This window comes from Pinus tabuliformis, chromosome 6, assembly GCF_031772625.1.
Source record: "Pinus tabuliformis cultivar Carrire ecotype Pingquan chromosome 6, CPIR1, whole genome shotgun sequence".
Lineage (NCBI taxonomy): Eukaryota > Viridiplantae > Streptophyta > Pinopsida > Pinales > Pinaceae > Pinus > Pinus tabuliformis.
In genome coordinates, this window is record NC_142292.1 from 1,366,651,106 (window position 1) to 1,366,666,390 (window position 15,285).

Consider the following 15,285-nt stretch of genomic DNA (forward strand, 5'->3'; position numbering starts at 1 on the left):
CTTCTCATGGGAGAATGTCTTATCTCTTGAGGTAGTTCCATCCTTATAGGGGAAAGGAGCCCAAACTGACATACTCGACTCCATCCAGCCCAACCATTTACTAGACTTCTGTTACAAAGCTTCTAGAGCTGGAAGCTTTAGCTCCTTATTTAAAAAACTTTCCAAAAGATGATCGGCACGACTAGAACAAGGCTCAGTCGCTCCGATCAGCACAAGGGACAGTGTTAATCCCTACATATTGACACGAGGAGGACATTGGTCATTAGCACCGGTCTTGTAAACTGGGAAAAATAGATGATTTTTGGGAAATGATGCAAAAGGGAATTGTTCTGCTCATGAAGAGGGACATAATAGGAGTTTCTTCATGAAGGGGAAGCATGTAGGGTTCACTGTAGAGGTCCTCCAGGATCATGGAATGGGGAGTACAGGGATAGTGACAAAATGTTATGTAACAATTTCTTGAGACCTTGAACCACTGCATAGAATTATTTGTCATAGGTTGTGTACTTTATTTTGGTCTCATTCAACTTCTCACTATAATAGTCTATATGTTTGTCCTCCTGGCTACTCACTGCTCCAATTACATCATTATTGGCATCAATATTTACTTGAAAAGGCTTACTAAATTCTGCGAGAGAAATTATTGGTTGCTTGGTGATCTTCCTCTTCAAGATTTGAAACCCTCTTTTAACTTCACTAGTCCATCTAAATGGTTGTCGGTTTTTCTTCACTGTCTCTACAATTGGCACACTCATCTTGCTAAAAATTCCAATAGAATTCTTGTAAAAACTCATCAAAGCATGAAAAATTCTAAATTCAAAAACAATTTTAGGAGAGCTCCATTCAAGGATAGCTTTCAGCTTACCTGGATCCATCGTCAATCCTTCTCTAAAAAACACAAGTCCTAGATATACAAGTTCTGATTTCAAAAATTGATAATTTATTCACATTTACAAGCAACTTCTCTTCCTGCAAATTTTCTAGCACATACCTCAAATTCCTCAGATGCTCTTCTTTTGTTTGACTCTACATTAAAATTTCATCCAGGTAAATAATCACAAACTTCCCTATAAAATCATTCAGCACTTCATTCATCAACCTCACGAAAGTACTGGGTGCATTAGATAGTCCAAATGACATGATCATTCATTCATACAAACATTCGCTTGTTTTAAATGTAGTCTTCCACTCATCTCCCTTTCTTATTTTAATTTGATGGTATCCACTCTTTAAATCAATTTTGGAAAACCAATAGGTGCCACTCAAATAATCAAATAAATAATCAATTCTGGGTAGGGGAAAATGATACCTGGTTGTAATTTTGTTCAGGGCTCTGGATTCTATACACATGCACCATCCTCCATCCTTCTTTGGAGTCAACACCATGGGTACTACACATGGATTTAGATTCTCTCTTATCAGTCCTGTTATAGGCCATTTTGTCACATCTGGTCAATATGCCTACAAATTGGATCAGTCAACATCTGTGAACATGTTGTCATCATCCCCTTAAAAATTCCTAAGCATGACCTTTCCAAAAATTCTACCTTTTTGGGATTAAATGCTCAAAATCAATGTTTTCAGCCCCATTGTAAAATGTCCCTTTAGGCACCTAATTCACCATTCGTTTCTCCCTTCTACACCAGTGTTGGTCATCACTTGTTTCTCCCTTCAGCAAGTGTGTTGATTCTAGAAATTAGGGAAAATTAAAAAATATTATGAAGTTAACTCTTCTAGAAGCTTCCAAGGGTTGTTTTAACTATTTATCGTGGATAATAATCTCGAATCCTATATGATCCTACCTTGGATACTTCACCTCTTATCCCTTGAGCTCATCCTCCCATCATATGTGGATCTCAAATCCATAATGGTAAATCCTAAACTACCACACTTCTCCTTGTATAAATTTACTGCCATCCATAGCATCAAGGTTGGCTTTTGGAGATTGATTGTGCTCTTATGTTGTTTCCTTGGACCTAAAGGACTCATCATATTCATGCATTAGGGTTGATATTGAGGTGTGCTTTATGGAAAGGAAGGAAAAATCAACTTGGGGAGATTTCTACAAGATCAACTACTATTTATCGTTGTAAACTCTCTCCTATTTCTATGAATACAAAGTGTATCTTGTTTTCCTATATGTGTTGTATTATGTTTTCACTCATGTATTTCAGTGCCTTGTTGATTCAATGAATAGAGATGTTAGATTATGCTACTTGGTTGTTTTAGATCCTTTTCTTGTTTTATTCATGTGTGCATGTTCTAATTATAGCACTTCGAGTTATAATATAACTCTACAAGTGAGGAGGAAAAGAAAGCTTGCTATAGATCCAACGTAGGAATCTTTCCATTGTCTAATTTCTCTAAGAAAAAATCTATGATTTTTGTCTTCTATTTTTCTAGACCATTTCACAAGGTCTATGGAATTCACCTTTGTCTGCAATCGTAAATTCCGCATAACTAATTGGTGACTCCACTTGGGAATGATTTCTTCTCTTAGTGGTTTCCTAGACCTTAGCACATTTTTCACCTCTTAAACTAATCTTGATTGACTCATTCACACATTTATTGATCTTAAGAAAACATATTTTTGAGATTGGTTAGGTTTCTTGAGTCATGTTTTGACCATAAATACCCTAGCGCGTCTCTCTATTTTAAGATAGAGCGCCCCAGCACACCTCATCTTCTTTGTACCTACATTGCAACACGCTTTATAATTTTTTGCATCTACTCTGAGTTAGTGTATTTGCACTGCAATTCACTTTCTCCTGTTCTTCACTTGCACTGTAGCGCATTGTGTCTTATTTTGCACCTACGTTGATCCAGTAGGATGCAAAAAAAAAATCATTCCTTTTCCTTTCTCTTGGATTTTATTTAGGCCAACAAGTTTTCCTTATGTTTTTGTGTGTGTGCCTGTCTCCATAAATTCAATCCCTTGTGTGAAATTTCATTTTTTTGCTTTCATTTTTGCAAAAAAAATACCCCCCTCAATCGTCGGGGGTTGTGGGGTGGGGGGCGGCACTAAATTGTGTATGAGTGTTTATCACCTCTAAGTGTCATCACCATTTTGATAAGATTTTTGTTTCATTCTTTATTTCTTCTTGTCAATTCAGGTTTGTATGCATAGATTGATTGTTACATTTGAAAAGTAAATTTTACATTACATTTAAAGTATGTGTGGTTTCTTTTCGTCAGTGATCAAGTTGCATTCATATGTTTCTTTTCATTTGAAACATTAAAAGAAAAGAAAAAAACAAGTATTTGCATAGCATATAGGGCTTTGATTTTAATTAGAATAGTGGAGTTGAGGAAATTGATTCTTGCATCACTTTTTTGTTGCATTGTTGATTGATTTCTTCTTCCCCTAATTAGTTAGGCCTTTCATTACTAAAATCAAAATGAAAAGAGTTATTTTTGACATATTAGTTGCATGATATGTATGTTCAGGTGACATTGAATTTTGAGCCTTGAAATTGAAACATAATTCAAGGTAAACTCTAAAATTCATTCAATTAACCTAAGGATCATTTGAAACTTAACGAAACATCTAGAGGTCTAGGTTAGAGACATGTTCTAGCATATTTAAACGTAGGAGCTATCATTTCTTGTTAGTGTTACATTCTGGGGATGATATCCTATTCCATGCATGTAAGTGTATCATATTGTTCTCCATGTACCTTCGGGTATATCGGATGGTGCTCCACACATGAAAAGTATATGGGAATTCTCTCAACGTACGGTTATGCACTAGACAACACTACTACAGACTACACTTTCACGTACCTTCGGATATATTTTTGAAGCCCCCATTAGGTTTCTATTCTGCCATAGGTAACTGAGTTGGTCACCTTGTACACTATGATACACCAAACACAACATTCGGGGATACTGGTTACACGATGTGAATCCTTGGTATATCAAGGTGGTATATCACAGTTCATAGTTGCTTGGTAAACCCTTTTTCCTAATTATCCCTATTTTGATTTATTTTTGTTGTTAATTTCTAAAATTAATGAATCACAAAACAACATCCTCACCATGGACCAATTCCTTAATGGATCTTAGGTTGAGACTAATGGAAATAGTTCCTGAGTCTACAAGTCAAGGAAACCCTTCTGATGGGAATCCTAGTCCTTTTCCTTATTTTTGAAATATTGGTGCTCCTTATATGGTAATGTTGTCCCTCCCCATATTTACCATTGGTTTTCCAGTTTGGTTATTTGACCTCTTTGGTTCCAAATGTCAAAACTGCGTCTCAACCGAGTATTCCTCCACCTAAACAAAATAAACCTCAAGGTTATCCTAAAGTTGGCCCTTTTATTTCTTCCCTTATTGTTTCTTCATCCTTTTCTTCCTCATCGGCTAGTGAAAGTATCGATTCTAGTAACCAGGAGGCTAAGAAGAAGAATAAAAGGATGAAGAATAATAATCCAAATGAGCATGGGGACAACTAAGAAACCATTGCTACCCATGCAACTATGTTAGGTCCCTATACTACTAGTGTAACCCCTTATTGTTATTACTACAACCCCCTTATTATATTGTTGTACCCATGTAGTCCCCATATTGTTGTTATTGTGCCCCATAGAAGCCCATTATTTTTATTGTTGTGCCTTTACATTATTATTGTTATGTCGACTGTAATTATATTATGACCCCATAGACTCCTATATATAGAAAGGAGGTCTTGTCATTTGTATCATCCAAGAATTGTTCATTTGTGTAATGCAAAGGAGCTTTCCCCCTCGAAGAGGTTGAATTCTAAGGCAGCGATCTTTCTTTTCTATCTTTTTGTGAGCTCGTTTCATAACATTTGGTATCAGAGCTTTGGATTCTAGGGTTTTGCTGCTCTAAATAGGTCATCATGGCATTTACGCTATAACTTATTTTCTAGAATGTTTCAGAAGCTAAAAAAAACCCACTTCAGAGAAACTCTCTCTAAACCTCGAGTATGAATATCAGATCTTGTCTCGCTATATTTTCGGAGATATGATCTGAGTAAATTAGGGTTTTTGCAAGCTCCAGAATTTAATTTAAAACATGTCATCATGGAAGTGTCACTATAACGTTTTCGCTACAAAGTTTCAGAAGATAAAACAAAAATCAATTTGAGAAGAAATCAGTTTGAACCTATGGTCCAAATTTCATATCTTGTGTTGCTATATTTTCAAATATATGATCTAAGGAAGTTAGGGTTTTTGAAGACTCCCTAATTACATCCTAAACAACTGAGCTTGGGAAAAATGTCATAACTTTCCCTCTGAGCATCAGATTGAAATTTTGTAAGAAGTTACAGAAGGAGGACAGACAATATTTTGTTTGGGTATAAATTTCAGAATCTAAGGGTGAAACAGTCACAAGTGGCACGTCGTACAAATTTACTATAATGAAATAGTCTATAATTAGGTCATCGCGGGAGATTTGGAATAAATCTTGCTTCGGGAACCCAATTGTGATTAGAATTGCGTAGTTAGAAAGAGAACGTAGAGGACTATTACAGGCTGAGATTTTAGAACTTAAAGATCCAAAATTACAGAGTTACAGTATTTCAAGATTGAGCTCCTAAATTCAAGAAAAAGCGAGATGAGGAAGTTTGATGGCAAGGATCCAGTAAATTGAATACTACAGATGGAGAAATATTTGGATCTACATGGTGTACCACTGTTACAAAAGGTACATATTGCATCTAATTATTTAGAACCGAATCAATTTTTATGGTATAAAGGGCTTTGTTCTCGTAAACCACTTGTTACGTGGTCAATTTTCATAGAGGAAATGATAGCACATTATGAGGATACAAAGAGCAACACCTTCTTTAGCCAATTGATAAATCTCAAAAAAAAGTGTTCAATGGTAGAGCACATTGAGGACTTTCAAAAATTGAATATAAGGGAAAATGATATTCCAGAGAAGAAGAGGATTGATGTCTCCATAGGGACTTTAAAGGATAACATTCAACATGAGGTTCGTCTTTGGGAACTTGATTCATTGGAGAAGGCATTCAGGTTGGCAAGAAAAGTTGAAAGCAAAATTATGGCAACAAGGAGGTCTACCCCTCACAACTATAAAGATGAAAGTGTTGTTTCTCCTAGCCTTCCACAACCTACAAGGTTGACACCACAACAATTGGAAAGAAAAAAGAGCAAAAGGGCCTTTTTAAAATTGTGATAACAAATACATTAAAGGTCATAAGTGTGCTGAGAAGAAATTATTTTACATTGAATGTGAAGATGATGATGAAAAGGATCAAGAAATGTCAAAAGAAGAGGATATACATTAGAAACCAACCATAGAGAAAGAACAAATTAATCCGACCATATCTTGCACTACATTGGCAGGAATTACCACTCCTCAAACTCTCAAGATACAAGGACATATCAAGAAGAAGAAGGTTGAAGCATTGAAATATCAAGAAGAAAAGGATCAAGAAACATCAAAAGAAAAGGATACTCACCAGGAACCAACCCCAGAGAAAGAAGAAATGAACCTGACCATATCTTGTAATGCATTGGCTAGAATTACCACTCCTCAAACTCTCAAGATAGAATGGCATATCAAGAATAAAAAGGTAATAGTGTTGATTGATTTGAGTAGTACCCATAATTTTATTAATTGTAAGATAGCCAAGGAATTAAATTTCTCTAGAAAGTGCCATAATATCAATATATCCATGGGAGAATATGTATTGAATAGCCTAATGTTTTCCATTCCAATGGGTGGTGTTGATGTTGTACTAGGAGTCTAATTGCTATAATCCTTGGGTACAATAGCTTTTAATTTTCAAGAACTTTTCATGAAATTTTCTTCAGAAGGAAAGGAAGTTGAATTCAGGGGTATCACAGGGAAACCGGGAAACATAATCAGCTCTAACGGAATGACAAAGATTCTAAGGAAAGAACAAAGAGGCATAATTGCACAATTATGTTCGCTAGAGTTTCCCACATTGAAATCATATATTTCTCCATATCCCAAAAAGTCTTGGACAATCATTCCAAGGTATTTGAGACTTGCAAAGGCCTCCCACCTATTTGTGATCATGATCATGCTAATCTTTTGATTCTATAAAGTGTCCCTCCAAACATCAAGCCTTATAAATATCCATATGCCCAAAGGAGTGAAATTGAATGTATGGTTGCAGAAATGCTAGAGGTTGGTATAATTATACAACCAAATTTGCTAAACGAAACAAGGGATGAATGGAAGAATGACGAAGTAGGTTTCGAACTCATTCAAAAGTTGGAGAAAACCCCAGTTCAAACAATACTTCTAGAACTTGACAAGGAAGGAAAACAATATTGGAACCTGAAGCAGTCACAGAACCGAGAAATTTACAACTACGAAATCAACCAATTTCATAGTATCTCATCAAGTGGAAGAACTTACCCACTGAAGATTCCACATGGAAGGATGATAATTTTATACAAAAGCATCCATAACTACTCAAGCATTGACGACAACACTTTTTGAAGGAGAGGAGCATGTTAGGTCACTATACTACTAGTGTAACCCCTTATTGTTACTATTGCAACCACCATATTATATTGTTGTACCCATGTAGTCCCCATATCTTTTTGTGAGCTGATTTCATAACAAACTAGTATGGAGAAACCTTCCAATCATCCCAGAAAAGTTAATTTCCCTTGCAATTTATGTAGGGGTGACCACCTTATTAGAGATTGTCATGGTATTCCCAAGGTACTTGAAGTGTGGTCCATATGCTCACATCGACCTTTATCGTCATCTTTTGGAGATCATGTTGATGACAAATCATCAACTAGTTATCATAAGGTTCATGGAAAGAAGGGTAAATTTAAGTTTCCCTGTAAGTTATATGAATGGAATCATCCAATTCATTTTTTCCCTTATATGGATGAAGCATCCAAATTATTGGGAAATCTTACTATTTCTCAATCGCAACTTTCAACTGGCTACCAGAAGCTTTCCCCTAATCCTCCACTAGTTGATGAAGTGATTGATTAGAATTTCTCTCCGATAAATCCCACTCTCTCTTAACGTGAACACCATGAGTCTGATCCCTACCAACAATCAGTTGAGAAAATGTTTGACTTGAGTCCACCTTAAGTTCCTCATACCTTTCTTGTAGAGAGTGAAGTTCATACTACTAAGGTTCTTCTAGTTTTTTTAGGTTCTAATGAATTGGGGAGTAGTTATTTCATTCCCATTCCATAAGGGGGAAATACTCCCATTCCCACAGCACATGTGGGAAATCCTCTTGTTCCCATAGCACAAGGGAGTAGTTCTCCCATTCCCACGACACTCCCTCCAAGTAGTATGGTCACTTCCTTTCATTGGAGTCGAATGGAAAGATAGAGTCTTCCTTCTTACATGCCCTTCCAGATCATATTACAAGCTTATAATGTGCCCATACCTGGAACAGTCATAGACAAAGGTGCATCTATTATTATTATGTCCTCAACTTGTTAGCAAGATTTCAGTTCCCCACAACTTGTGCTCGTTACCTAGAATTTGTTGGCTTTTAACAGAGGAACCAGTCAATTGCTAGGAATCCTTCCTCAATTGCATATTACTTTAGGAGGAAAGGCTATCTATAAAGATGTGATGGTAGGCCCTTTGGATTTTAATTTACTCCTTTCACATTACTATGTTTACGACATGGAAGCTCTCGTCTATTCACTCTTTCATGTGATGTTTTTCTCGCATGAAGGAAGAATCGTGGCCAATGACCAGCTTTCATTCATTAGTCCTAATTTGACTCCCAATCAACCCAAATGGTCCTTATATGCAAGTGGTATCTTCCCTACCATAGATTAATTATGTGGAAACATGTCCCATGTCTACATCTACTTGTGATCTAGTAGGTGATGTAGTGCATCATGTACTGGAAGCATTGGTACCTAATCTTTCCATGGGATCCTTTGATATGTATCCCTTACAGAACATTATTCTCCCATCTAATGAGAGCCTCTTGGAAGCCACGGTTTTCGGGGAGCCATCATTAATATAACCAGAGACCCCAAATAAGAGTTCCTTTTCTTGTGTCAAGCTTGTTAAAAAATGAAAGAAGGTTTATGGAGCAAAGTTCCTTTTCTCGTGTCAAGCTCATTAAAAAATGAAACAAGGTGCTAAGACAAGAGTTCCTATTCTTGTGGAAAGCTCTTTAAAAATTAAAAAATATTCCCAGAGAAGAGTTCTTTTTCTTATGTCAAGCTCATTAAAAAAGGAAAAAATGTGTCATGAGCATAGTTCTTTTCTTGTGTCAAGCTCGTTAAAAAATGAAACAGATCCCCTTCCGTTTTGAGTCTTTAATTAGATCTCGTAAATTCCCAGTCGAGTCTTTCACTTGATCTCATAAATTAACTTGCATTCCATCAACATATTGATAACCATTAGTCTACTTATGTGAATGAAATGAGGCTTGGGGGGGCATGTGCCTAGATTTGAGTCATTATGCTAGGGGCATACAAACTTATTTCAAACTTAGTTTTCTCTATTTCAAGCTTGTGTAAAAATGGAACCTCTCAAGCATAACTTTTCTCATGTTTGATTCTTGTGAAAATATGAAACTATCCTCAAGTATTATCAAACATAGTTTCCACATGTTTCAATCTTATGTAAAAATGAAACCGTTCTCATCCTATCTCTCGTGATTGCCATTTTTATCATCCTATTTTTGTGAGATGAGCCTTGGTTTTCTAATTCCATTGTCAACATCTGCTTGGTTTATTATTTGCTTTCACTTGGTTGTTTTACCCTTTCCTAAGGAACTGTTCTGATGAGTTGTCTTATTAACCAACCTATTGACCTATACATGTTTTGAGCAGTTTCATCATTATCGAAACTAGTTGATACACTTTATACCAATCATTCTGTTGAGAAATCTAGAGCATGGATAGTTAAAATATTTCTTTGCTTGATAATTCCTTGTGATATATTTTTATTTCTTATCTTATGATCGTTTCTTCGTTATTTTATTATTCTTCAAGAATCCAATATTGAAGTAGAGAATTTGACAAAAAAAAAGATCAATATTATAAGATTTTACAATGGAGGAGAATACACTTCAAAATAACTTGTTACCTTTTGTAAATAAGTTGGGATTAAGAGGGAGATAATAGCCCCCTACAATACTAAAAAAAATGGAGTCATTAAAAGAAATAACAAGTCCTTTGAAGAATATTTCAAGGCTATGATGCATGATAAAAAGATTTCCTATGTTCTTATGCAGAGAAGCATCCCTAACATCTATATACATTTAGAATATAATTCCTCGTCGAATTCTAGAAGATATGACTCTCGAACAAGCGTTCACTGCACAAAATCCAAAGGTTAGGGATTTGAGAATATTTGGCTACCTAGTTTACATCCATGTTCCTGGGGATAAGAGGAAGAAGCTAGAACCTTTAGGAAAGAAAGGAATATTAGTGTTTACAATGGATCATCAAAGGATTATAGAATCCACATTCCAAAGTAGCGAAAGGTTAAGGTCAATCAGGATGTTACCCTTGATGAGAAGATTGCATATTGGAATTCTAAAGAAGTTTATATGGACTCTAATGATGAAGAAAAGCATGAGGCTTCTAAGGAATAAATTTCAAGTTATATAGAACATCCTAAAGAGTCAGAAGGGCCTTGTGAACCTATAGAACTAGTTGTTATTCCTAAGATCAGGAAGATACCATCATGGCTTAGATCGACCTTAGAAGAATCAAAAGGAAATGCAACTCTGGATGACACATCTAGAGAAAGTAAGAAATATAAAAGGTTTCCAGTTATGGATATATTATGACTAATCTCATTAATGAAGAATCTTCCACTTGAGAATAAAAAACTAGCTAGGAATTTTGGAAAGATGCTATGATTGAAGAATATCAATCCATCATGAAGGCTGATGTATGTGAGGTTGTGTTGTTACATGAGGGGAAGATAGTGGTGAATTCCAAATGGATATATAAGATCAATCATGTTTCATACGGAAGTATTGACAAATAAAAAACATGATATTTGGCTAGAGGGTTCTCCCAGAAAGAGGGAGAAGACTATGAGGAGAAGTTTGGCCTAGTTTCTAGGCACATCATTATTAGATATATTATTTCTCTTGTTATTTATTTCGGATGGAATTGAAATCAGACCGATGTAAACATGACTTTCCTCAATGGTGTAATTGAGAAGAGGTGTACATAGAGGAGCCTCAAGGTTTTGAGGTGCATGGTAGGGAATCTCACATTTGTAGTTTGAAGAAGGCCTTCTATGGACTCAAGAAAGCTCCATGAACTTGGTATGCTCAAATTGATAAATACGTGAGACTTGAATTGTCTAAGAGTGATGTTGATCCAAACCTCTATTTTAAGGTTTTAAGGAATGCACCTATGATTCTATTTCTATATGTTGATGATGGATTTCTGACAGGTATTGAGTCTCTCATTATTTAGTGTAAGGGGAAAATGGCCTCTGAGTTTGACATGAAGGTTCTTGGCTTGATGCATTATTATTTAGGATTAGAAGTATGGAAGAAGCTAGAGAAATATTCCTTGGTCAAGGAAAGTATGTTATTGGGATCCTTTAGAATTTTGTCATGATGGACTCTAAATCCATGGAAACTCCCATGGTGACTAATTTGACTAATTTGACTAAGTTGAGAGACTTTGTGTCCAACTTGTAGATCCATCCATGTAACGATGGTTCATTGGCTCTTTGATGTATTTGGTTAATACAAGGTCATACATTTGCTTTGTAGTGAACATGTTTAGCCAATTCCTGACGGAACAAAGACATGAGCATTGGATTGCAGTAAAGAAATTTTTTGGATATCTATGTGGTATTGTAAATTATGGTTTGAGATATTTCTCAAACAATGATGTCTACTATAGGGATATACAAATTTTCATTGGGTAGGGAGTGTAGATATAAGGAAGAGTACTTCAGAAGTATCCTTTAGTTTGAGCTCTGCTATGATATCTTGGATGAGCAAGAAGTAAAAATATGTCACATTCAACACTGCAAAAGTAGCGTATATCACAGTTAGTGAAGCTTGTACTAAATCAATGTGGCTTTGAAATTTGTTTGTAGCATTTTTTAACTAGGATCTGGAACCAACCGTGAGATATTGTGACAATCAAAGTTGTGTGAAGCTTTCAGAGAATTTCATGTTCCATGATAGGTTGAAGCGTGTCAAAATCAAGTACTGATACATCCATGACAAGGTAAAAAAGAGAGAAGTAAGGCTCGAGTACATCTTCACTGGCGTGCAATAAAATTATATTTTGACAAAGTCTCTATATAGGGAGAAGTTCATATACTTTGAGGACAAGTTGGGGTTTGTGGATATTACCATATTATCACCTAAAATGTGATCACCTAGCCATTTTCCACCAGGATGATCGAAATACACCATCTAGTATGGGTTTTACAAATAAAACCCACATTCACCTTAGGAAATAATCTAGAGAACCACTTTTCTTAAATTATTTTGGTTTACCCACTTGAAAATAACCTAGAAATTCGTTTAAATAATTTCATGGTATTTTCATATTTACCCATTTAAGGAAAATAATTAAAAATATTTTCACTCATCTATAGGAATAATTAAATAGATCATTATTTAGTTTATTATTCCTTAATAATTTCTCTCTCTTGAAATAATTATTAAATCATTATTTACTAATTATTTATAACCCCTTTTGACTATATCCCCCATGAATAATTAAATAAATCATTATTTATTCATTATTCCCTAATTATTTAAATTCATAGCCATGAGAAAATGATTAAATCATTATTTAATAATTATCTCTAACTCACTTTGACTATATCTCCTTAAAGTAATTAATAAATATTTTTTTTAATTACTTTAACAAATTTTCTTTATTAACTCAATAACTCATTGTAATTTGAAAAAATCCACTAAATAAATATATTTGACCATTTCAAGAATCTTTTCCTCTATTTAATATAGTAAAATATTCCTAGTAGCTAGATCTTGATCTAGTCTAATAATTTTTTATTATTTCTCTAGATATAGATCTATCCTAGCATTTTATTATAAATAGGAGAGGGTTTTCCTCATTCTCTACACATGACCATTTCATTATTGTCACTATCGTCCTACAAAATTTGAGCTCCCATTTTGAGTTCATCCTGTCACTCTGTTTTTTCTCACAACAAATAGTGAGAGAGAGAGACCTATTGCTGAAGCGAAAGGAATAAAATAACCCATCCCATGGAGGGGGATGATCTAGAGCTAAGGCTACATTCTTCTCCATTAAGTGTATTCTTGAATTTAATATAATAAACATATTTTCATTTCCATTGGGTAACATTGTAAAGTTTTATCTTTGCATTTTCGGTTTTTGTCTTCAAGTTTTTGCAAGTTTTTCTATAATTAATTTTTACAAATCTGAAATTGTAAGTTGAAGACTACATAGTTTACTTATCTTTTGGGTTGTTAGGGATATTCATCACCAATATATGAAGTGGGGATTTTTTGTACACTTTCTAGGAATATTAATACTAACATAACCCACGCATTAGGAGGGAGCGCTGATAGGATAACATCATGGGAAATCACGATCCTTATGTCAAAGATGTTGAGTAGGTTGGGAGAATGGTCTAGTAGAGGACAATCATTCTCCCTGTGTCAAAGTTGGGGAGAATGGTCGTACATGCTCGTGATCACTCAGTTGAGTGTGTGGCTTTCAACATCAGGCTTAGATTCACCAAATTAGATGAGAAGCTCATTTACCAATTAGGCCCAGTTGCTCATGTACAGTGTGGCCTTTGGGGTTTCACCATAAGTCAAAGAGTTTTATTAGGATGGTGAAGCAGGAATAGTCTAGGCCAGTAGTACTGACCAGGATTATGGGTCAATGGTACTAACTATATGTATGATGACTAATTGACATTAAATGTTATGTCATGTATCAGGAGAAACAACTAAGATTATGAGTCATTGGTACTGGCGAATTGTGGAAAGTAGTTGATGTTGATGTCAAATGTGTTGACTAGATGATGTTTATGATTTATCTTATGTCAGAGATGCTGAAAATATTGATGATAATTTCTTATAACCTTTTCATAGAGAAAATTTCAACTTGCCAACATCTAAGGTAATAATTATAAATACCTCCCTAGTTAAGAGGGAGTGTTGAATTTTGTATCTATGGTCAATATTCATAATGTATAGTTTGTCCCTTGATGTATTTATATTGATTATTGTAAATCATGTTCTTCATGCTAGAGTAAAAAAAAAAAAAAATTGTGTCAAGTCGAATTGAACTTTTTAAAATAAGAAAATTAAAACTTTCAAAATTAAATGTTTTCTCCAGAATAGTTAGTCGACCTCCCTCCAAGTAAAATTGGCCCAGGAAAAAGACACACCCATTCGATGTAGTATAACACTATATAAATACAATTCAACCTCTTCCATAAGAAAGTAATATGATCTCTCTCAAGAAAGAATCTTCCTAGCATCCAAGCAAAGGACAAAAAGGACAAGGGGAACCAAAAATAAGGAAAAACTCAACTTTTTCTCTCTATCTAGATCGCAAGTGTGCAAGTCTTCTCTCTCTAGTTCACATCATTTTCTGGGCAGTTGTAGTTGCAGGGAATATTTTTTATGGGAAAGTTGCATAGACGAAATTCTAGAATTTTGGGTAGTTCCTGGGAGGCCAAAATTTAGCCTAAGACAGATCAAAAGGAAGAGTTGTTGAATCAAATTCACGGCTTGACTTGGAGGGTGTTAACCAAGGTTGATGATAGATTCTTTGAAGGTCAAGTTGACCTAGTTGTTGACTAGAGATCTAGGTGTGTCTCTTGTTGAAAAGAAGAATTTGTTTATTGAAAAGGCTTTTGGGTTTTTCCCCTTACGGTTTTTCCTAGGGTAAATCTTGTGCTCTCTTTATGCATTATGATCTCTACTAATCTAATATTTTTATTATGTTTCATTTTTAAGTTATAATTGCTTAGTGATATAATTGAAAAGTTAAAAGAAGATCAACATCATTAGAAGTAATTATCAGTTTTCAAAAATGTTGTGCTTGTATCTATTACACTTGAAAAATAAACATTTTAAAGATCCATATTAGTAGATGATGTTGAAGATTGGATGTTTGCATTGGTTATAATATAAAACTTTGGTTTAGGTCTTTTCACTTGCTTGAAAAAAAAAATAAGAAATAACTCGTTTTATAGAGGCAAAACACTAAGGAATTGTTAATGTAGGTCAAGAAGTTTTTTGGATTTATTAATTATCCATATATCTTTGTTTTGGTTAGGATCATCCTACAAATATTTTGTTTGATAATTAGA